Source organism: Pleurodeles waltl, chromosome 2_2, assembly GCF_031143425.1.
Source record: "Pleurodeles waltl isolate 20211129_DDA chromosome 2_2, aPleWal1.hap1.20221129, whole genome shotgun sequence".
Lineage (NCBI taxonomy): Eukaryota > Metazoa > Chordata > Amphibia > Caudata > Salamandridae > Pleurodeles > Pleurodeles waltl.
In genome coordinates, this window is record NC_090439.1 from 849,875,878 (window position 1) to 849,901,606 (window position 25,729).

Consider the following 25,729-nt stretch of genomic DNA (forward strand, 5'->3'; position numbering starts at 1 on the left):
AGTGGGACGGAGACGCAGTCAAGATTTGAATTCTAATATGATCCTATTATGAATATCATTTAAGTTCTAGAAAAAGAAAGTGTACATTTAGTGTTTATTTCACTGTATTTTTTGTAAATTCAAACTGTATTTTTTTTGTTTATTGTTGTGTTTTTATTATCTTTCCTGTCTTGTCTTGTGTGACTCTTTGTCTTTGTCTATCGATTGTATATATGTGTAGGTATTATTTTAAAGAAATTTAGTGCCCGTCTTTCTTTGTGAATATGTATATATTTATATAATTCTGACTATGTTGTTTAGTGTTTGTTGTACATACATATGTAATAAATATCATTTTGTGTATCTTTGTTAAATTTATTTGTGAGTTGTTCTGTACATTATTGCGGACAACAGTGGATACTAGCTGTAGCTCATTTATTTTTTCTTGTCCCCTTGTGAGGCAGGCTCTGTGGCACCCCAACCCCACTAGTGGTAATAGCCATCTACACCTAGTCAGGCTCCTGTGACTTCCAGGTGTGCAGCAATTGGGCTTAGGCCTCGTACCCCATGGGCATGTGAATTTGCTAGGAACTGTTAGTGCATGGCGTAGCGCAGAGGGCTGCTCCCTGTGTGTTGTGTCCGCCAACGGTAGTGGTGTTGCATGCACTGAACATTTTTTTCTTCTGTCTTCCCCCCTTTTTGTTTGTCTCCCTGTTCTTGTGTGCAATAGCATCATCTGGCAGAGGGGCAGTGGCACCGGAGCAGGAGGGAGCTGCAACCCACTTGGCCCTGGAGGGTGAAGCAACGGAGTCTGAAACCACCAGTGGGACGGAGGGCGAGGGGAGCTCCACGACAGGGACAGGAGCATACACCAGTGACAGCAAATCCTCCTCTGATGGGAGCTCCCTTGCAGTGGCGGTCACCTCTGTGCCCACCGCATCAACAGGTACAGCCGCCACCCCCCTACCAGCAGCCCCTCAGCTTGTGTCCCGTGCCCGCTCCCCCAGGAGGGTGGGCATCTCCTTCGTCCCAGGCACCTCAGGCCCTGCCCCAGTCAGCCCTGCTGCCCTCAGTGAGGAGGCTATTGACCTCCTGAGGTCCCTCACTGTTGGGCAATCTACCATTTTGAATGCCATGCAGGGTGTTGAGAGGCATTTGCAACAAACAACTGCATACCTGGAGGGCATTCATTCTGGGCAGGCGGCCCAACAGAGAGCATTTCAGGCTCTGGCCTCAGCCCTGATGGCAGCCATTGTCCCTGTGTCCAGCCTCCCCCCTCCAACTTCCTCCACCCGACCCAATCCCCTGTACCTCAGCCTATCCCAAGCACACCATCAGACCAGCATGCACACTCATCAACACACAAGAGTGGACATGGCAAACATAAGCACCACGCATCCCACAAGCACTCACACAAGCACCATCCCCATGCAGACACAGCAACATCCACTGCCTCCACTGTGTCCCCCTCCTCCACGTCGTCCTCCTCCTCCCTCCCTGTCTCGTCTCCACTCACACCTGCATGCACTACATCCTCAGCCACTACCTCCATCACCAGCACGCCCATCACCACACACCGCTCACGTGCAATCACTATCCCCACTACCGTGCACACATCCCCAGTGTCCTCTCCCAGTGTGTCTGTGAGCCCTCCTCCCAAAGTACACAAACGCAGGCACACACCCACCCAACAGCCATCCACCTCACAACAGCCTCCGGTCCATGCACCTTCACCCAAATTCAGCAAACGTACACCTCCTACAACCACTACCTCTTCCTCCACTCCCAAACCCATCTTCCCGTCCCACTGTGTCTAAAAAACTTTTCCTGGCAAACCTTGACCTCTTCCCTTCACCTCCCCCCGTCCTTTGCCTAGGGCCAGGCTTTCCAGGTCCCAGCCCAGCACCTCAGCCACCAAATCCCCAGGCACAGTGGTGCCAGCAACTGCGGGGTCATCAAGTGCGCCACCCATCAGGGCTGCCAGTGTGCCACGTAGCAAGGGCAAGGACATGCCACCACCTGCCAAGGTGAAGAAGGTGCCCACATCCCGGAGGGGGAAGCCGCACCTACCAGCCACCAGGGGCTCCGCCAAAACAAAAGGGGATAGTGGCAAGACACCTGCGGCACCATCAAAGGTGGGGAAGAGACAAAAGCAGAAGAGCAGGTCAGGACAGGGCACGGTGACACCGACTGAGGGACTAGTGTCACCCCTTCTGTCCACGACTACACCAACCTGTACGGCGGCGAACACCACAAGCTGCCCTGCCACCAGCACCGCCACCTGCACCGCCACCAGCACCGCCACCTGCACCGCCACCTGCACAGCCGCCTGCACCGCCACCGGCACGTCTGCAGCCTCAGCGACAGTGCCCAGCATCTTCTCCAGTGGGCAGCCATCCGAGGCTGCAGGAGACGTCCTGCTGTGTTCCTCAACAGGTGCTGACCCATGCACCACCGCCAGCACCGCTGCCACAGACACCGCCGCAAGCACCGCCACCAGTCCTGTGACGTGCTCGGACAGTGGCACCACCACTGACATGGCTACCATCCCCAGTGGTCATTCATCCGAGGCTGGAGGAGACTTCCTGGACCCTGTCCAGCTTCCATGAGGCATGACTTCCATCACTGTTTGCACCTGCAGGTGGAAGGCGAAGACGCAGCAGTGTGGGGTATGTCTCTGCATCCATGGCGTATCATGCTACCTTTTCCTAGGCAATCTTGTGGCACACACACCCAGGTGAGGGAATAGGACCGGCCACACTGCATGTGGAGCCCTCTGGGCACAATGCCCCCTCCAGAACCAGTGGAGAATCACATCCACTACCTCAGTCTTTGGCAGGATGAAGCACTCTGGGCACCAGGCCCCCTCCAGAACCAGTGGAGAATCACATCCCCTACCTCAGTTCTTGGCAGGATGAAGCACTCTGGGCACCAGGCTCCCTCCAAAACCAGTGGAGAATCACATCCACTACCTCAGTCCTTGGCAGGATGAAGCACTCTGGGCACAAGGCCCCTTCCAGAACCAGTGGAGACTGTTATCCACTTGAGAGACTGTGGCTTTGCACTCCCCAGGCTCCCCAGGATAAAGCAGTGGGCAAACCACCCACTGGAGAGACTTGAGAGACAGTGGCTTTGCACTCCCCAGGATAATGCAGTGGGCACACCACCCACTGTAAAGACTTGGCTTTGCACTCCCCAGGATAAAGCAGTGGGCAAACCACCCACTGTAAAGACTTGAGAGACTGTGGCTTTGCACTCCCCAGGATAATGCAGTGGGCAAACCACCCACTGTAACAACTTGAGAGACTGTGGCTTTGCACTCCCCAGGATAAAGCAGTGGGCAAACCACCCACTGTAAAGACTTGAGAGACTGTGGCTTTTCACTCCCCAGGATAAAGCAGTGGGCAAACCACCCACTGTAAAGACTTGAGAGACTGTGGCTTTGCACTCCCCAGGATAAAGTAGTGGGCAAACCACCCACTGGAGAGACTTGAGAGACTGTGGCTTTGCACTCCCCAGGATAATACAGTGGGCAAACCACCCACTGGAGAGACTTGAGAGACTGTGGCTTTGCACTCCCCAGGATAATGCAGTGGGCAAACCACCCACTGTAAAGACTTGAGAGACTGTGGCTTTGCACTCCCCATGATAAAGCAGTGGGCATGGAGCCCCCTCGTGCAGCAGTGGCGTTGTGCGTTCATCCGGCTGAGGTGCCCCCCTTCCATTCCCCCTGAGGTGCCTGTTTATTTCCGATCTGATGCCCCTGCAGTGTTCCCTCCGTTTCAAGTCAGGTATCTTGTGTGGGCTTTGCCCGTGCATTTTGGGACCACTGGTCCACGGACAATGATTGGTACACTATCCGGACTTGTGCAGTTGGTGTACATATTTGTATATACTGAATTTTGAACTTTCACAATCTGATTTTTCATGATTACAATCGTTACAATCATTTAATTTTGTCCTTGCGTTCTTCCAGGGGGTGGGGGAGTATATATGTAATGTTGCTGTATGTATTTGTGTATATGTTGTTGTGGGTGAGGGTGGGGATGGGGGTGTTGCATGTTGCATGTGTGTGTCACTCTCTTTTCCCTCACCCCCTCCCCTGGGTTGTAGGTGCAGTCCTCACCGTGGTCGTCGACGGCGTCTGTCCTGCTCCTGATAGAGCAGGAGGAAGACCAGCATAGGCAGTACGTGTAGTTTGGGCTCCATGGCGTCCTGGTTACTCGTTGGGTGTCGAGAGGTGAGTGGTTTCCCTTCTGTGTACTATTTCCGCCGTGCTTTTGATAGCGTTGGTTCCACCCCGCAAAAGGTGGCGGATAGGCCTGTTGTGATACAGTGGGCGGTACTTTGTCCTCTGCCTGTCTGTTGGCAGTTACCACCGCGGTGTTTGTTTCTACCGCCGTGGCGGTCGGAGTGTTAAAGTGGCTCCCTATGTTGGCGGTTTTCGCCATGGTCGTGATTCCATTTTTTTTCCGCCGGCCTGTTGGCGGTATTACCGCCACTTTAACATTGACCACCAGGGTTGTAATGAGGGCCTTAGTATCTAAAGACCAAATACAGACCAACAACTTTGTCTCCATCTGCTGTATTCTTGGCGATATGAGACAGTATCCAATAGCAGAAGTTACTATTGAGTGGAGAGGTCAAAAAGAACCTCTTAGGATGGGGTTTAATGGAAGATATTATAGGTACCGACTAAATTCATTTCCCTGATTTATTAGACACTGTACGTGACAGTAGGAAAACGGATTCCTGGTTAAGTGAAGCCCCTTTTTCCCAAAATCCCATCATTCTGGGCAAGAATAAAATAAAGCTAAGCAGAAGTGAGAAGAGAGAAGTGAAAAAGTCTTTCTGAATGACTAAGCCTTCAGATTCTCTCCAGTTAACCCCAACAGAAAAGCCCGTCCTGACGACCTTACCTCCATTCCGGGTTAGCCAAAGAGGAGATTCCAACTTACAACATGCTTGGTCATCCGCCGGTATAGAGAAAACTAGACAAGTGGGTTCATATTTCCTAGTACAGAACGGTTTGTTGTATAGAGTGGTACGACACAAGGACCAAGAAAAGACTCAGTTAGTAATACCACAACCATATCGCACACTGTATTTAGCACATAGCCATGTGGGAGGGGGACACTTCAGGAGGCAGAAAACAGAGAAATACTTGCTTCGTAGGTTCTATTGGCCTGGGGTTTATTTGGACATTCGCACATCTTGTGCACAATGCCCGAAATGTCAAATTATCAACCCAGGAACAGTAAGAAAAGCTCACCTTTTCCCCTTGCCGGTCATTGGTATACCCTTTTCAAAGGTCGGTATGGATTTAGTAGGTTTCTTAACTCCGTACCTAGAGGATACATGTATATTCTTGTCTTGGTAGACTCTGCAACCCGGTATCCTGAAGCTATCCCTCTTACTAGCATGACTGCTAAAAGTGTGGCACATGCCATGATAGGATTTTTTTCCCGGGCTGGGTTTCCAAGAAAATTACTCACGGATCAGGGAACAGCATTTATGTCCCGATTAATGGCTCAGATATGTCAGATACTTGGGGTAACACATATCCACACCTCTGTCTATCACCCACAAACAGACGGTTTAGTAGAGAGGTATAATCACACCCTTAAGACATTATTAAAAATCCATCTGTGATTCTGGTAAAGATTGGGATAAAAAGTTAACCCTAGTACTGTTTGCCATACGGTCCCATGTACAAGCCTCGGCAGGACATAGCCCATTCAAATTGGCATTTGGACGACCACCTAGAACCTTGCTAGATATGGCACAGGAAAAGTGGGAAGAAAAAGAGACAGATGATAAGGATTTTCTTGAATACGCTCAACAGTTAAAAGATCAGATACATTCGGTTTGGGAGGATGTACGAGTCCATTTAGAGAAGGCTCAAGAAAGACAAAAAAAGTATTACAATAAGACCACTATCCCAAGACACCTACAAACAGGAGATCCCATATTAGTATTGTTACCTAGTTCTGAGAACAATTTATTGGCTAAATGGCAGGAACCCTATAAAATAATAGAGAAAGTGAGCCCCATTACCTATAGAATACTCATTTCCGAAACACCTAAGAAAAACCAAGTCTATCACATCAACCTCCTAAAAAAATGGGAAGAGATGGACAACTCCCCTCCCACAGTAGATATCGGGTTCCTTGTAAATAAAGTAAAACCACTAGAAATCAATATATATCCCCAAACAGAAGAGGTAGATAGTGGTCTACCTCCCATTAATCCTGACCTCCAGAAAGAACAGCAAAAACAACTACAGGAGATGTTATACAAACATCAGACTCTTTATTCATCAATTCATGGGAAAGACTCCCCTAGTGCAAGATGCTATGAAGACTCAGGATGGCAAAGCCATCTGACTGCGACTGTATAGGATCCCCGAAGCTCGTAAGAAGCTAGTAGAACAGGAAGTCCAAAATATGTTAAAGATGGGGATTATCGAGCCGTCTAGTAGTCCTGGGTGCTCCCCAGTCGTGTTAGTCCCAAAACCAAATGGGTCTATACGTTTTTGTATCGATTTCAGGCAATTGAATAACATATCTCAGTTTGGCACCTACCCAATTCCCAGAGTGGATGAATTACTCGAACAACTCGGGAGGGCCCAATTAATGTCCACTTTTGATCTAACAAAAGGTTTTTGGCAAATACCACTAAAGAGAAAACAGCCTTTTCCACCTCATCCGGGCTATACCAGTTCACAATACTTCCCTTCGTTCTCCAGGGGGCCCCATCCACGTTTCAGCGGTTATTGGATAGGTTGTTACGTAGCTATATTGGATATGCTGCGGCGTATCCAGACGACATTGTTATATATAGCGAAACCTGGGAAGAACATCTACTCCATCTCTCTAAGGTCTTCACTACCCTAGTTGAGGCCGGACTGACCGCTAATCCTGAGAAGTGCAAACTGGCCCAAAATACCATTGCTTATCTTGGTTACCACATAGGGAAAGCCAAATACGACCACAGTTAAATAAAGTCAAAGCAATCCTTAAAATACCACCACCCACAATAAGAAAAAAGTAAGGTCTTTTTTAGGACGGGTAGGGTACTACCGTTGCTTTATCCCTAGTTATTCCACCATTGCAGCCCCCTTAACTGATCTTCTAAAGAATGATCAACCGATAAAGATCAAGGTTTTGACTCCAAAACAGATTCATAGTTACAAGACCCTCAAACGGGTTTTGACCACGGAACCTGTTTTACGATGTCCGGACTTTACAAAAACTTTTTATTTACAAACAGATGCATCAGATGTGGGTATAGGCGCAGTATTGTCACAAAAGAATGAACAGGTAATACCTCACCCCATTGAGTTCATTAGCTGGAAATGACTACCCCAGGAAAAACATTATCCAGTGATAGAAAGAGAAAGCTTAGCCATTAAATGGGCAATCAAAAGTCTGAAATATTATCTATAGGGTCATCCCTTTGTTTTAAACACTGACCATGCACCTCTCACGTGACTAGGCCAGAATAAGGGTACCTATTCCAAAATATTAAGGTGGTTTATGGAACTCCAACCTTTTATGTTCCAGATTCAACATCTTCCGGGAAGTCAGTTAACGACCGCAGATTAATTATCAAGATACCCCACAGAAACAGCGTAACCTGGGGGCACTTTAGAAAGTGAGACGCAGGCGAACGTACAGCCAAACGCAGATATCCATGAGGGCTTTCTGGGTTGATAATTGTTTTGCTTTTTTTTTCTGCTAGCTACCACTCTTTTTAGGGCCCTGTGTGGCTGAGCTAATGATTTGTGTGTTTTCTTGTCCAAACATCTGTTCTAAATAAGCTCCAGAATTCATAAAAACAAACACTGTGGTAAGGTTATGGAGCCTTAAAAAAACAACAGGGAGTCGTAAAACACGTGTTGCTGTTTTTCCTTCGGCTGTTTCATGTTGTACAATTACGAGTTGTCTGATACTAACGTTCTACATTGTGGTTTTCTTCCAAAAATACTTTTGTGGCTTTGCCCATATGAAAAACTATAGATGTATTTTAAATTATGAGTTGTTGTATGATAATAATGTCTAAGAATTTGTAATTTTTATTAATTGGTTTTAAGAAGCTTTGAAATCAGAATGAGAACAACGCTCGGTGGAACTAAGAAGCATAATTTATCTTTGTAGATTCAAGGAAGCTGCATTTTGTTTGTTTTTTGGAGGCGTCTCCTGCCATAGTGAAATAATTTTAATCATATGGTAACATGTGGCAGCTGTCACCTCGAGGTGTACCTATACCCTGGACAGAGCTTTCCGTGTTTGCCCTATTTTGAAAGTAATGTTATGTCTTGCCTCGTCGCAGTGTTTTTGGCTGTCTGGGGTGCATCAACACGTGGTTCCAAGGTAGAGCAGAGTCTGAGTCTTCTCGTGAAGGTATGTTTGGATACTGTTTTCATTCCCTCTGTGGTTGTGTGGCTGGTTTGAACAGAGGTTTTATAATCTTTGTTGGGCTACAGAATAGGAAGGGAAGTTAACAAAGAGTACATGAAACTCTTGGAGATCACAGGGAAACACCACATATCAGCCAATGACATCAGATATATCCTGGACAATGCCTGGCTGTCATAGTTGGTGTTTAATGACTGTCGAAACAGTGTTTTTGGCAGTTAGGACAACACCAAGCAACCTTATAAATAGAGGAAATGGTTACCAGTATTGGTATTACCAGCAAAGCAAGCATCATTATATTTACTCAGCATGTTCTAATTCGAGGTCATATTTGGTACTTAGAAAGGACAATGTTATGTTTTGGTGGGGGGTTCAATTGTTGTCATGTAAACTGTATGTTCTGTTTGGAACATAGAACCTTGGCAGACAACGGTGGGTGCTGAACCATGGAAGACATGTGCTTCTCCAGACAATGAAGTTGTGTTAAACTTCACATCGTGTGTGGAATTCATAACACAACAAGGTGGTGACGAGTGTCTGGAGCCAAGACCCATGCAAGGAGTGTGCTGTGGCAGAAAAACATAATACCAACAGAAAATTCGGAAGTTTACCAAAGGACCAAGGAGCTGTTGTGATGCTCTTGCACAATGACATCAGCAATGGACTCCTGTGATTGTGAGTTCGAGCATGGCATGAAAAACAGAGAGACGATGGTTGGAGGCGGAGGAGTTGTAAGCTGGAGGGTTGTTAAAACTGTTGGGGTTGATTTCTTTATTTAAATAAAACTTTGTTATACTTACCTTCATTGTCTTCACATCTTAACAGGAGCAGTTACGAGAGGCGAAGTCAGTAAGAGCTTACAGCTTCAACTATATTAAAAAAAATAGAGATAAGGTACGATCATCAAGAAGACCTTAGGATTTTGAAATTAGTTTTACCATTAAATGAACTTTGCGAAGTGCGCATGTTGCCGTTGTGAAGTGCACGTGTTGCCAAAGAGAGGCGCATGTGTTCCAGCGCAAGTCATACTTCCCTGCGTCTACTGCCCCTAGAAACAAACGCAGAAGCCATGTTCAGCATGTGAAAGTGCGTGAAAGGACCTGGCGGCCATCTTGAAGGGTTGGGATTGGAATTGATTATACCGGTGATAGACACACCTAACATTACGTGCCTGCTCCTTGGAGGTTTAAATTACTGTGATAGGTACACCTAAATGAACACATATCCAGTATTAAGGAAATTAATTACCGGTGATTGGCACACCTTACTATACACATGCCTATCAACTGTGAATGTATAAATACGGTGTTTGGCACACCTTAAAGGGATACATGTTTCAATTTACTCAGCAAATATATTTCAACATTTTTGTTGCAGTAATGAATTTGCAGGTCTAGTCAACAATTTACACTATAGCAACACAGAATTTAAATATATGTCCACCTCACCCATTTTGGCCAACAGGGTAGAGTGGAAGGATTATTCTGTATATTATATAGCGACTGTAGATGAGGCTGGAAAAATGTCTTCACACCAAACAAAAAAGATAATTTTATTGCATTCATTAGGTCCTTATGGATTAAAAGTATATAACCAAATTTGGAAAGCTCTTATAGTGGGAAACTCGAATGTCTGTGAGGCGGTTTTGAAAGATCTTGACATCTATATTGCACCAAATGTTTGTATCACAGTAGCCAGGTATACATTTTCCAATGTAAACAAAATGAGGGTGAGGCGGTGGACTATTATGTAGCTGATTTAGAAAAACTAGCTATTGTCTGCAAATTTGGGTCATTACAAAATGAACTAATTAGAGATCAATTGGTGATGTATGTCAAAAACCAAGGGATTCAAGATTTTTTTTTTGGGTTAATGGGGATTCATCACTTGAGGATGTAATGAACATAGCGCGTAAAGCTGAAATTTTGGGTAGATGTGCTAAGAAACTATTAACAAATAATAAGAGGCAGAATTAGTCTGGAAAATAAATCCAAAACCTGCAAAGAAGAATTCCAATGCTCAATCAATGACCTCTTCAAAAGACAAAAATAGATGTTGCAGATGTGGCAGTAAGGAGCATTTGGCTTACAGCAAGACCTGTCCTGCACTGAAAAAGAAATGTAGTAATTGTGGTACTTTTGGTCTTTTTGCCAAGGTGAAAGTTGTGGACGAGGGTCCAAATATTGCTAAAAGAATGTTGAGCAAATTTCTGTCATTGTTCAACACCACATTAGGAAATCTGAAAGGATTTGAACACAGAATAGTTTAAAAAATCAGTGCAGTACCAGAGGTGCACAAGGTTAGTAACATACCAATTATGATTAGAGACAAAGTGTCAGGGGAAGTGGATAAATTGGTAGCAGCAGGAGTGATCGAACCAATCGAATACTCGGGGTGGAGATCTCGGGGAGTAGCCAGATGCAGTAATTGAAAGATCCATTTATGTGTAGATGTGCATCACTTGAATTATAATACAGTAATTGATCGTTTTCCATTACCAAAAATAAATGAAATGGTGATGTGCCTTAAGGGTGCAAACATTTTTTTCTACCATTGACTTATCAGCTGCTTATCATCAAATTTCTTTAACGTCTGATTCCATGAAGTACACTGCTTTCATCGCACCTTTTGGGTGCTTTCAATTTAGGAGAATGCCTCTTGGACTAGCATCCACAGATGCAGTTTTCCAGAGACTTATATCCAAGCTATTTGAAAAAAGAAACTAGTATCAAGTTCTTCCAGGACGACGTACTAGATTATGGAGGGAATAAGGAGGAGCACGACTCAAGGCTGCGTGATGTAATGCCTATTTTGGAAAAAAATGGGATGACAATGGAATTTTCAAAGTGAAAATCTAAGAAGCAGAGTGTTACTTATTTGGGACATGAGATTGGTGCTTAAGGAGTTAAGCCAAAGGAATCTCTAATCAGTGCCATAAAGGAAGCTCCAGCCCCTTGTGTAGGAAAGTACCATCTTGCCTGGCATGTTACCCCCATATTTCACTGTAGATATGTTGTTTTAGTTGTATGTGTCACTGGGACCCTGCCAGCCAGGGCCCCAGTGCTCATAAGTGTGCCCTGTATGTGTTCCCTGTGTGATGACTAACTGTCTCACTGAGGCTCTGCTAACCAGAACCTCAGTGGTTATGCTCTCTCATTTCTTTCCAAAATTGTCACTAACAGGCTAGTGACCAATTTCCCTAGTATATAGTACTGAGGTACCCAGGGTATTGGGGTTCCAGGAGATCCCTATGGGCTGCAGCATTTCTTTTGCCACCCATAGGGAGCTCTGGCAATTCTTACACAGGCCTGCCACTGCAGCCTGAGTGAAATAACGTCCACGTTATTTCACAGCCATTTACCACTGCACTTAAGTAACTTATAAGTCACCTATATGTCTAACCTTTACCTGGTAAAGGTTGGGTGCTAAGTTACTTAGTGTGTGGGCACCCTGGCACTAGCCAAGGTGCCCCACATTGTTCAGGGCAAATTCCTCGGACTTTGTGAGTGCGGGGACACCATTACACGTGTGCACTATACATATGTCACGACATATGTATAGCGTCACAATGGTAACTCCGAACATGGCCATGTAACATGTCTAAGATCATGGAATTGTGCCTGACAATTCCATGATCCCCCGAGTCTCTAGCACAGACCCGGGTACTTCCAAACTACCTTTCCCGGGGTTTCACTGCAGCTGCTGCTGCTGCCAACCCCTCAGACAGGTTTCTGCCCTCCTGGGGTCCAGCCAGGCTTGGCCCAGGAAGGCAGAACAAAGGACTTCCTCAGAGAGAGGGTGTTACACCCTCTCCCTTTGGAAAAAGGTGTCAGGGCTGGGGAGGAGTAGCCTCCCCCAGCCTCTGGAAATGCTTTGATGGGCACAGATGGTGCCCATCTCTGCATAAGCCAGTCTACACCGGTTCAGGGATCTCCCAGCCCTGCTCTGGCGCGAAACTGGACAAAGGAAAGGGGAGTGACCACTCCCTGACCTGCACCTCCCCTGGGAGGTGCCCAGAGCTCCTCCAGTGTGCTCCAGACCTCTGCCATCTTGGAAACAGAGGTGCTGCTGGCACACTGCACTGCTCTGAGTGGCCAGGGCCAGCAGGTGACGTCAGAGACTCCTTCTGATAGGCTCTTACCTGTGTTGCTAGCCTATCCTCCTTCCTAAGTAGCCAAACCTCCTTTTCTGGCTATTTAGGGTCTCTGCTTTGGGGAATTCTTTAGATAACGAATGCAAGAGCTCATCGGAGTTCCTCTGCATCTCTCTCTTCACCTTCTGACAAGGAATCGACCGCTGACTGCTCTGGACGCCTGCAAAACCGCAACAAAGTAGCAAAGACGACTACTGCAACCTTGTATCGCTGATCCAGCCGCCTTCTCGACTGCTTTCCTGGTGGTGCATGCTGTGGGGGTAGTCTGCCTCCCCTCTGCACTAGAAGCTCCGAAGAAATCTCCTGTGGGTCGACGGAATCTTCCCCCTGCAACCGCAGGCACCAAAAGACTGCATCACCGGTCCTCTGGGTCCCCTCTCAGCATGACGAGTGTGGTCCCTGGAACTCAGCAACTCTGTCCAAGTGACTCCCACAGTCCAGTGACTCTTCAGTCCAAGTTTGGTGGAGGTAAGTCCTTGCCTCCCCACGCTAGACTGCATTGCTGGGTACCGAGTGATTTGCAGCTGCTCCGGCTCCTGTGCACTCTTCCAGGATTTCCTTTGTGCAGAGCCAAGCCTGGGTCCCCGACACTCTAACCTGCAGTGCACGACCTCCTGAGTTGTCCTCCGGCGTCGTGGGACCTTCCTTTGTGACTTCGGGTGAGCTCCAGTTCACTCTTCTTTGTAGTGCCTGTTCCGGCACTTCTGCGGGTGCTGCTTGCTTCTGAGTGGACTCCTTGTCTTGCTGGGCGCCCCCTCTGTCTCCTCACGCAATTGGTGACATCCTGGTCCCTCCTGGGCCACAGCAGCATCCAAAAACCCTAACCGCGACCCTTGCAGCTAGCAAGGCTTGTTTGCGGTCTTTCTGCACGGAAACACCTCTGCAAGCTTCTTCACGATGTGGGACATCCATCCTCCAAAGGGGAAGTTCCTAGTCCTCTTCATTCTTGCAGAATCCACAGCTTCTACCATCAGGTGGCAGCTTCTTTGCACCCTCAGCATGCATTTCTTGGGCATCTGCCCACTCACGACTTGAGTGTGACTCTTGGACTTGGTCCCTTTGGTCCACAGGTTCTCTCATCTGGAAATCCATCATTGTTGCATTGCTGGTGTTGGTCTTCCTTGCAGAATTCCCCTATCACGACTTCTGTGCTCTCTGGGGAACTAAGGTGCACTTTGCACCCACTTTTCAGGGTCTTGGGGTGGGCTATTTTTCTAACCCTCACTGTTTTCTTACAGTCCCAGCAACCCTCTACAAGCTCACATAGGTTTGGGGTCCATACGTTATTCGCATTCCACTTTTGGAGCATATGGTTTGTGTGCTCTCATTGCAATCTATTGTGACTGTACATTGCTTGCATTACTTTCTATTGCTTTTACTGCATGATTTCGGTATTGTGTACATATATCTTGTGTATATTTGCTATCCTCATACTGAGGGTACTCACTGAGATACTTTTGGCATATTGTCATAAAAATAAAGTATCTTTATTTTTAGTATATCTGTGTATTGTGTTTTCTTATGATATTGTGCATATGACACCAGTGGTATAGTAGGAGCTTCACACGTCTCCTAGTTCAGCCTAAGCTGCTCTGCTAAGCTACCCTTTTCTATCAGCCTAATCTGCTAGACACCTCTTCTACACTAATAAGGGATATCTGGACCTGGTGCAGAGTGTAAGTACCCCTTGGTACCACTACAAACCAGGCCAGCCTCCTACATTGGTTGTGCAGCGGTGGGATAAGTACTTGCAACTACTTACCACTTTGTCATTTTGTACTTTTCATAAGAGAAAAATATACAAAACAAGTTCAGTGTATGTACACCTAAGCAAAAAGTTTTGCTTTTCTCCTCTTACTCTATTACTAAGTGCTGAAAAGTACCTCTAAACTTTCAAAAAGTTTCTTAAAAGTTTAAAAAGTTTTTTTTCTGTTCCTTAAAAAGTTCTGAAACTTTTTCTTTCTTTTTCTGTCCCTTAAACCTTTTTCTATCATGTCTGGTACAGGTCAAACTCTGGATCTGACCAGCACTGCTTATGACCACCTTAGCTGGAAAGGTGCAAGGAGTCTCTGCATTGATAGGGAAGAATCCCTCTAGAGAATTGTTAGTTAATATGCTCATTGAACATGATAAGACCATAGCTGGCACATCTGGTGAGAAATTAGCTGATGGTTCACACTCTGATTCTGGGGTAGCCCCAGTAAAAGTGTTAGAAGGGAACCTTCCCAACCTGCCCCTTAGCAGGCCACCTAGCAGGGCTGGTACTTATGTGAGTTCTCATCACAGTATAGAGATTACTCCTTTAGGCCAGGTTGTTAGGGTGCCATCTGTTAGGGACAGGTCTCCCTCTGTCCATTCACACCATTCTTCTGTGTCAAGGCATGCCCAACCCACCCACCCTGAAGACAGAGTGTTAGAAAGGGAACTCAATAGATTGAGAGTGGAAGAGTCCAGGCTGAAGCTGAAAAAGCAACAGCTGGATCTAGACAAGGAAGCATTTGACTTAGAAAAAGAAAGGCAGAGGTTGGGGTTTGGACCCCATGGTGGCAGCAGCAGTATTACAGATAGTAATCCTGTAAAAGAGCATGATTCTAGGAATCTGCATAATATAGTTCCCCCTTACAACGAGGGGGATAACATTAACAAGTGGTTTGCTGCACTTGAGAGGGCCTGTGTTATACAGGTGGTCCCTCAAAGGCAGTGGGCTGCTATCCTATGGCTATCTTTCAGTGGAAAGGGTAGGGATAGGCTCCTTACTGTGAAGGAAAGTGATGCCAATAATTTTACAGTTCTTAAGAATGCACTCCTAGATGGTTATGGCTTAACTACTGAACAGTACAGGATCAAGTTCAGAGAAACCAAAAAGGAGTCTTCACAAGACTGGGTAGACTTTGTTGACCATTCAGTGAAGGCCTTGGAGGGGTGGTTACATGGCAGTAACGTTTCTGACTATTAAAGCCTGTATAACTTAATCCTGAGAGAGCATATTCTTAATAATTGTGTGTCTGATTTGTTGCACCAGTATCTAGTGGACTCAGATCTGACCTCTCCCCAAGAATTGGGAAAGAAGGCAGACAAATGGGTCAGAACAAGAGTGAACAGAAATGTTCATACAGGGGGTGACAAGGATGGCAAGAAGAAGGATGGTAAGTCTTCTGACAAGGGTGGGACAAATCTAAACATGAGTCTTCATCAGGCCCACAAAAACACTCTGGTGGGGGTGGTGGGCCCAAATCCTCTTCAAATCAAAATCAAATAAAGAAACCATGGTGCTATTTATGTAAAATAAAAGGCCATTGGACAACTGATCCCAGTTTTCCAAAGAAAAGCACCAAGCCTCCCACTACCACAACCCCTACTGCTACACCTAGTGCCCCTAGTAATAGCAGTGGTGGTGGGAGCAAACCTACTAATAGCCAATCCAAGGCAGTAGCTGGGCTCACTTTTGGTAATTTAGTTGGGGTTGGTCTTGTTAGGGAGACCACAGAGGCTGTGTTAGTCTCTGAAGGGGCCATTGATTTGGCCACCTTGGTTGCTTGTCCCCTTAATATGGATAAGTACAAGCAACTTCCCCTAATAAATGGTGTTGAGGTTCAGGCCTACAGGGACACAGGTGCCAGTGTTACCATGGTAATAGAGAAACTGGTCCACCCTGAACAACACCTACTTGGTCACCAGTACCAAGTGACTGATGCTCATAACAACACTCTTAGCCACCCCATGGCTGTTGTGAATCTCAACTGTGGGGGGGGGGGTTACTGGTCCAAAGAAAGTTGTGGTTGCCTCAGATTTACCTGTAGACTGTCTACTAGGGAACGATTTAGAGACATCAGCTGGGGCAGAAGTGGAGTTGGAGGCTCATGCAGCAATGCTGGGCATTCCTGGGAATATTTTTGCTTTGACAAGGGCTCAGGCCAAAAAGCAAAAAGGACAGGGTGACTTGGATCCTGGAACAATGGACCAAGTGCTCCCTAAAGCTAGGGTTAGTAAAGGTAAAACACTACCTACTACCCCTCCCTCTACAGTGGATTCAACTTCTGAGGAAGAAGAATTTCCACCCTTTGCAGAACCTACACCAGAGGAGCTGGAAGCAGACACTGCTGAGCTTTTGGGTGGAGGGGGGCCTGCCAGGGAGGAGCTGAGTATGGCACAGCATACCTGTCCCACACTAGAGGGTCTAAGACAGCAAGCTGTCAAACAGCAAAATGGGGATGTCAGTGACTCTCACAGAGTTTACTGGGAGGACAACCTCTTGTATACTGAAGCAAGGGATCCAAAACCTGGAGCAGCCAGGAGATTGGTAATTCCTCAGCAATACAGAGAGTTCCTCCTAACTCTAGCCCACGACATTCCCTTGGCTGGACAATTAGGGCTAATGAAAACTTGAGACAGGCTTGTCCCCTTGTTTCATTGGCCTAGAATGTCAGAGGACACAAAGGAATTTTGTAAGTCCTGTGAAACCTGTCAAGCCAGTGGCAAAACAGGTGGCACTCCAAAGGCTCCCCTTATTCCACTACCTGTGGTTGGGGTCCCCTTTGAAAGGGTAGGGGTTGACATAGTTGGCCCCCTTGACCCCCCTACTGCTTCAGGCAATAGGTTTATTTTGGTGGTAGTGGACCATGCAACCAGATATCCTGAAGCAATTCCTCTAAGGACCACTACAGCTCCTGCAGTGGCAAAGGCCTCCCTGGGAATCTTTTCCAGGGTGGGCTTCCCAAAAGAGGTGGTATCAGTCAGAGGAAGCAATTTCATGTCTGCTTACTTAAAGGCCATGTGGAAGGAATGTGGTGTGACATACAAGTTCACCACACCCTATCATCCACAAACAAATGGACTGGTTGAGAGGTTTAATAAAACTCTCAAAGGAATGATAATGGGACTCCCTGAAAAACTCCGGAGGAGATGGGATGTCCTGTTACCTTGCCTCCTTTTTGCTTACAGGGAGGTACCCCAAAAAGGAGTGGGCTTCAGCCCCTTTGAACTCCTATTTGGACACCCTGTAAGAGGTCCTCTAACACTTGTGAAGGAGGGTTGGGAACAACCTTTAAAAGCTCCTAAGCAAGACATAGGGGGTCATTCTGACCTCGGCGGTAAAAGGCGCCTACCGCCGGTCAGAAATCCTCCATAATCCCGCCGCGGTCGCGGAAACCCGCCACGGTCATTCTGACCCGCAGAAGGCAAACCTCCGAAAATCCGACCGCCACAACAGACCGCCAGACCAGCGGTCGGCGGAAAGGTGGAGGTGACCAAACCTCCACCGCCACGCCAACAGAAATACGCCCATGCCATTACGACCCACGAATCCACGCGGCGGTCATTCAAACGCGGTATTCCATTGGCGGGACACACCGGCGCGGTCAGAATACACACAAACGAACAAAACTCAGCCACATTGGACGATTTGAATCCCACACACCTGATACACATACACACGCCACTCCCACACACACAATACAATATAAAACACACACCCACATCACCCACAAACCCCTACGCTTAAAAATTCGTAAAGAAGACAAGAGCGAGACACCAGCATCCAAAACATAACAGCCACAGCCACTCAACACCATCACCCACACACTATCCACACACAAAACAACACACACCACCACACTCAACTCACTTAAATACACATACTCCACCCCACACATCATACACACCACCCCATGGCACCCCAAAGACAACCCCGCTTCACAGACGAAGAACTCAGGGTCATGGTGGAGGAAATCGTTCGGGTAGAGCCCCAGCTGTTCGGCACACAGATACAATACACCAGTATTGCCCGGAGGACGGAGCTATGGCAGAGGATTGTCGACAGGGTGAACGCAGTGGGACAGCACCCCAGAAATCGGGAAGACATCAGGAAGCGATGGAACGACCTACGGGGGAAGGTGCGTTCCATGGTATCCAGGCACAACATCGCCGTGCAGAAGACTGGCGGAGGACCCCCACCTCAACCCCCACAATTCACATCATGGGAGGAGGAAGTCTTGAACATCCTGCATCCTGACGGCCTCGCAGGAGTCGGCGGAGGAATGGATACTGGTAAGTTGAAGCTTCAATACTGCCTCCCCCCCACCTGCATGCCAAATCAGACCCCAACCCTCACCCCCATCCTCGAACCCCACCCTCACCCCCACCCCCATCCTCACCCCCACCCTCACCCCCACCACCATCCTCACCCCCACCACCATCCTCACCCCCGCAACCATCCTCACCCCCACCCCCAGCACACCTATTCCCCGCCAATGTCTCACCATCACAACCCACACATCCCAAAACCTAGGCCTGCATGCGTCCACTAAGCATGGACACCCATCACCAAAGCATGCCCAATGCATATACACATCCCCCCCACAAGCCACCCTCACCAAAGCCCCCACACACGAATGCCAGCACTTGGGGACACGAGAACCCACAGATACACCCATATGCCACACATTGAAACTATAACCATACCTCTATACCCCTGCAGGACCCGACCGTCAACACACCGCGGCGGAGGGGCCAGAATTATCCACACCCCCCACCCAAGAGGCCGTCAGCGATGACAGCAGCTCTGTCGATCTGGACACCGATGACCAGCCCGGACCATCGGGGACCTCTGGACAGTCGGTTCCCCTCACACAGGCACAGGCCACTACAGACCCTAACCCCTCTGGGAACACCAGCACAGCTCCCACCCAGCGGGCCCATGCCTCTGTCTCCAGGGCGCGTCAATCTGCGGTGTGTCTACCACTACAGGGCACCCAGGATAACCCACCACCCCAACAACAACAGGGACCTGGGGGCAGTGGTAGTGGGCACACCGGCCAGGGGGCAGAGGCCCAGGGAAACAGGGCAACTCGGCGGGCAGTTGTGCGACAGGGGGGGGAGGAGAGGCCCAGGGAACCCACTCTCCATGAGGTCCTCACCACCATCATGGGAGCATACAACCGCTCCCAGGAGACGATGGCGACGGTACTTGCCCGGTTCCAGGAGATCCAGGTGCTGCAGGAGGAACACTATCGGGGGTACAGGGAGGACATCAGAGCCATCAACACCACCCTGGTTACCATGGTAGGGCTGCTGCAGGACCTCGTAAACAGCAGGGCGGACACTGAACAACACCCAAGGGCCGCTGCCACTAGCCTGGACCAAGAACAGCCATCCACCTCCGCCGGCGCTAGTGGACAGGAGGCCCCCGCACAGCAGCAGCCCACCAGACCCCCACCTCCTGCAGGAGAAGAACCACCCCGCAAGAGGGCCCTGAGATCTCGCAAGAAGACAGAGTAGGATGTCAAGACCCCCGCCAGCAATGGATACCACCTGATGTCATCCCACTGTCCCACATTGTCACCCTGTCCATCCTTGAACTGCCCATGCTCCATCTCTCCACAGGCCTCTGGACAATGCACCTGTGTGACTGTTACTCTGGACTCTGCCATGGACATTCCTTCACCATAGCCCCCACCCACTTGAAACCACCCATCCCATTTTGAGCACTTCAATAAACACCTATTTTGCACCAAAATATCAGGAGTCTGGCTGTGATTTCAATAGATTGTAATTGACATGACAGTGCAAATATGTCCTTGTACATGGTGAAGTCAACAAACAGCTGCCACAAAGCTGTAGTCCATGGGGAAACGAAGCACAGGACTCGTAGTGGGGACCCCAGATCTGAAATAGGGAGGGAAAAGCCAAAACTCAGTCATCATACACTGGGGCAAATAGACAGGCAGCAGAGATGCTGGAGAGTAGTTAACATTTACTAAATTATCTTTGAAATGTTACCTGTGTCCTATTGGAAGTACTGTTCAATGATTCTGTCCCTGTTGTCTGTTTCAGCCCCGTCGTCTTCCTCCTCGTCACTCTCCTCAGGTTCCACCGCTGCCACAACACCACCATCTCGACCATCCTCCTGCAGGAAAGGCACCTGGCGGCGCAAAGCCAGGTTGTGAAGCATGCAGCAGGCCACGATGATGTGACACACCTTCTTAGGTGAGTACATTAGGGATCCACCTGTCATATGCAGGCAGCGAAACCTGGCCTTTAGTAGGCCAAAGGTGCGTTCGATCACCCTCCTAGTACGCCCATGGGCCTCATTGTACCGTTCCTCTGCCCTGGTCCGGGGATTCCTTACTGGGGTCAGTAGCCACGACAGGTTGGGGTACCCAGAGTCCCCCATTAGCCATACACGGTGTCTCTGTAGCTGTTCCATCACGTAAGGGATGCTGCTATTCCTGAGGATGTAGGCGTCATGCACTGACCCTGGGAATTTGGCATTTACATGCGAGATGTACTGGTCAGCCAAACACACCACCTGGATGTTCATTGAATGGTAATTTTTTCTGTTCCTGTACACCTGCTCCCTGTCTCTTGGGGGAACCAAAGCCACATGGGTCCCATCAATGGCACCAATTACGTTGGGAATATGTCCAAGGGCGTAGAAATCACCCTTCACTGTAGCCAATTCGCCCACCTCAGGGAAAATGATGTAGTTCCTCACAGATTTCATCAGGGCAGACAACACTCTGGATAACACCTTCGAAAACATGGGCTGAGACATCCCGGAAGCAATTCCCACGGTTGTCTGAAATGACCCACTTGCCAAGAAATGTAGTACTGACATGACCTGCACCAGAGGGGGAATCCCTGTGGGTTGGCGGATGGGGGACATCAGGTCGGGCTCCAGCTGGGCACACAGTTCATGGATAGTGGCACGGTTAAGACGGTAGGTCAGGATAATGTGGCGTTCTTCCATTGTCGACAGGTCCACCAGCGGTCGGTACACGGGAGGATTCATCCGTCTCCTCGCCCAACCCAGCGGACGGTGCCTAGGAAGGACAACATGGAGCACACAGTCAAGCAACCCACAGGTACGTACTCATGGCTAGCACAGTATACGATTCTCTATGCAGTGAATGGCGTGTCTGAGTGTCTATGCAAGGCCTAGGCCTGTGTGACGCAGTTGAAATTGAGCCATGTGGGCCCTGGAAATGGCGGCTGCCTGACCTGTGAAGTGTGACAATGGGATGTGAGATCAATGCGCTGGCGTGGCACACCGCGGCGGGCGGCGGGCGAAGACCGCGGCGCGAAGCCGCATTGGTTAACATTGAAGCCTATGGGTTTCAGGAGCCAATGGCGAAGGGCGCCGGCGGTGGCGGGACGCACCGCCGCGGTACGCACCGCCGCGGACGTGACCGCCATTTTCTATCTACTTATCCACTTGCGACTTGAACTTTCACAGGAGAGGACCTATACTGCAAGTGTTGCTGTGACCTCGGTCTGGAAGGGACAATGGCTGCTGCGACTGGGGAAAGGGCCCCTGCCTTCACTGGAGAGGAGTTGGAGAAACTTGTGGATGGGGTCCTCCCCCAGTATGCGCTACTCTACGGTCCTCCAGACCAACAAGTGAGTTTAATTCAATATGGATTTGGGGCCACTGGCTGGCTTGGGGGCCTGGCGGGGATGGGGGGCATGTTGGGGCTGGCGGGGGGCCTGGCGGGGGGCCTGGCGGGGATGGGGGGCATGTTGGGCATGGCGGGGGGCATGGCGGGGATGGGGGGCATGTTGGGCATGGCGGGGGGCCTGGCGGGGGGCCTGGCGGGGATGGGGGGCATGTTGGGCATGGCGGGGGGCCTGGCGGGGACGGGGGGCCTGGCGGGGATGGGGGGCATGGCGGGGGGCCTGGCGGGGATGGGGGGCATGTTGGGCATGGCGGGGGGCCTTGCAGGGATGGGGGGCATGTTGGGCATGGCGGGGGGCCTGGCGGGGATGGGGGGCATGTTGGGCATGGCGGGGGGCCTGGCGGGGATGGGGGGCATGTTGGGCATGGCGGGGGGCCTGGCGGGGATGGGGGGCATGTTGGGCATGGCGGGGGGCCTGGCGGGGGGCCTGGCGGGGATGGGGGGCATGTTGGGCATGGCGGGGGGCATGGCGGGGGGCCTGGCGGGGATGGGGGGCATGTTGGGCATGGCGGGGGGCATGGCGGGGGCCTGGCGGGGATGGGGGGCATGTTGGGCATGGCGGGGGGCATGGCGGGGGGCCTGGCGGGGATGGGGGGCATGTTGGGCATGGCGGGGGGCCTGGCGGGGATGGGGGGCGTTGGGCCACTGGAAAGGAAAATGCTGAGAAACTTGAACGTGGTATTTCTCCCTCCCTGTACGTGTCACATAGGTCCGCGCCCATGAGAAGATCGGGATTTGGCGTGCCATCGCCAAGGAAGTCCGGGCCCTGGGGGTCCACCATCGACGGGGCACCCACTGCCGCAAGAGGTGGGAGGACATCCGCCGCGGGACCAAGAAGACCGCCGAGTCTCTGCTGGGGATGGCCTCCCAACGTAGGCGGGGTGCCTGCCGTCAACTGAGCCCCCTGATGTTCCGGATCCTGGCGGTGGCCTACCCTGAATTGGATGGGCGCGTGAGGGCAGCACAGCAGACACAAGGGGGTGAGTACAAGCATTATCTACTCTGTTGTCGCGCAGTGGAGGTGTCTGGGTGGGGGAGGAGGGCTGGGGGTCCCCCTAGGCCAGGGCGATATCTGTAGGCTGGGCACCCCCGTAAGCCCCTGTGTCCCCAGCCACCACCCTCAGTAGTTTGTCAGTACAGCCATCCCTGGGCCGTGTCATCCATGGGTGCAGTTGTCAACTCTAGGCGTGTAGGCCATGTTCCACGGAATGCGTAGCGTACCCCAAGTGCGCAACTTAGTGCAGGGGGCATCTGTGTCTGTCATGTCCGCTAACTGTACCGGAGATCCATGTACTCAATATCCCTTTATTTCTCTCTCCCCCCCCCTTTTTGTTTGTCTTTCTGTGCTTGTGTGCATCAGCATCATCAGGCGGAGGAGAAGTGGCATCGGGGCAGGAGGGAGCTGCATCTCACATGGCCCAGGAGGGCCATGCCACAGAGTCAGACTGGACCAGTGAGACGGAGGGCGAGGGGAGCTCCACGACGGGGACGACTGGAGCCTGCAGCGACACGGACACGTCCTCGGAAGGGGGCTCCCTTGCGGGGGTGGCACCATCCGTGCCCCCCGCCATTACAGGTACAGCCGCCACCCAGCGCACCATCTCCGCCCTCCCAGCAGCCCCTCTGCGTTCGCCCCGTGCCCGCTCTGCCAGGAAGCCGGGCATCTCCTTCGCCCCAGGCACCTCAGGCCCTGCCCCTGTTACCCCCGCTGCCCTCAGTGAGGAGGTCATTGACCTCCTCCGAACGCTCATTGTTGGGCAGACTACCCTTTTGAATGCCATCCAGGGGGTGGAGAGGGAGGTTCATCGCAGCAATGCGTACCTGGAGGGCATTCATTCGGGTCAGGCTGCCCATCAGCGATCGTTCCAGGCTCTGGCCTCAGCACTGACGGCAGCCATTGTCCCTGTCTCCTGCCTGCCTCTACTAACTCCCTCCTCCCAGTCTCCTGTTCCTCTGCCTGTCCCACCCACACCATCAGACCAGCCTGCACACACCTCAACACCCAAGAGAAGCTCATCCAAACATAAGCACCACAGATCACGCAGACATTCACACACGCAACATTCCGATGCAGACATGCCAACAGTCACTACCACCTCTGTGACCCCCACCTCCTCGTCTCCCTCCTCCCTCCCTGTGACGTCTACACTCACACCTCCATTCACCTCACCATCAGCCAGTGTTTCCATCACCAGCACACCCTCCACTCCAGTCCGCACACGTGCAGTCACCACCCCCACTGCCATTTACACGTCCCCTGTGTCCTCTCCCACTGTGTCTGTCACCCCCTCTTCCACACCACACAAACGCAGCCACCCACCCACCCAACAGCCATCCACCTCACGACAGCCTATCCCTCCTGCACCTGCACCCAAAGACAGCAAACGTGACTCACCTACAACCACATCCTCTCCCTCCACTCCCATTCCCACTGTACCTACCACTCTCCATTGTCCCAAGAAGCTCTTCCTCGCCACTACTAACTTCTTTCCTGACCCTGAGCCCCCCCCTCCTTCTCGTCGGGGTAAGAAGAGCACCTCAGCCACCACCAGCCCTGCAGCCCCCTTGACAAGGGTGCAGGGGTATTGGAGCCCGCCAGCCCGCATGTCTGGATCTTCGCCCAGCAGCAAGGGGACAGCCAGCCCACCCCCTGGGAAGAGGAGCAGAAGGCGGAAGGGGCGCCGCAGGAGCCCGCCTTCTACATCCCCCCCGGACACCACCCAGAGACAGTCACCAGCCACAGCTCCAAAGGGAGGAAAGGGCCACAGGCCGACGACTAAGGAGGGCAAGGGCAGCAAGTTGGAGAGGTCAGGCAGCAGGCCTGCTGCCCAGGAGGAGCCCACAACCCCCATAGCCGCTGCCCCGGGAGGAACCGGCACAGCTGCCCCGGGAGAGCCCACCACCCCCATAGCCGCTGCCCAGGGAGGACCCAGCCCAGCTGGCCAGGAGGGCCCCACCACCCACAGCCCAGGTGGGCAGTGAAGGAGCACCATCCCCGCTGCCCAGGAGGGCACCACCAGGCAATTAGCAGTTGGCCATAGACCGTCCGCCGTCTCAAGAACCGCTGAACTGGGCCCTTCAAGGCAAGGAGCGCTGAACTGGGCCCCGCCGTCTCAAGAACCGCTGAACTGGGCCCTTCAAGGCAAGGAGCGCTGAACTGGGCCCCGCCGTCTCAAGAACCGCTGAACTGGGCCCTTCAAGCCAAGAAGCGCTGAACTGGGCCCCGCCGTCTCAAGAACCGCTGAACTGGGCCCTTCAAGGCAAGGAGCGCTGAACTGGGCCCCGCCGTCTCAAGAACCGCTGAACTGGGCCCCGCCGTCTCAAGAACCGCTGAACTGGGCCCCGCCGTCTCAAGAACCGCTGAACTGGGCCCTTCAAGGCAAGGAGCGCTGAACTGGGCCCCGCCGTCTCAAGAACCGCTGAACTGGGCCCCGCCGTCTCAAGAACCGCTGAACTGGGCCCCGCCGTCTCAAGAACCGCTGAACTGGGCCCTTCAAGGCAAGAAGCGCTGAACTGGGCCCCGCCGTCTCAAGAACCGCTGAACTGGGCCCCGCCGTCTCAAGAACCGCTGAACTGGGCCCCGCCGTCTCAAGAACCGCTGAACTGGGCCCCGCCGTCTCAAGAACCGCTGAACTGGGCCCTTCAAGGCAAGAAGCGCTGAACTGGGCCCCGCCGTCTCAAGAACCGCTGAACTGGGCCCCGCCATCTCAAGAACCGCTGAACTG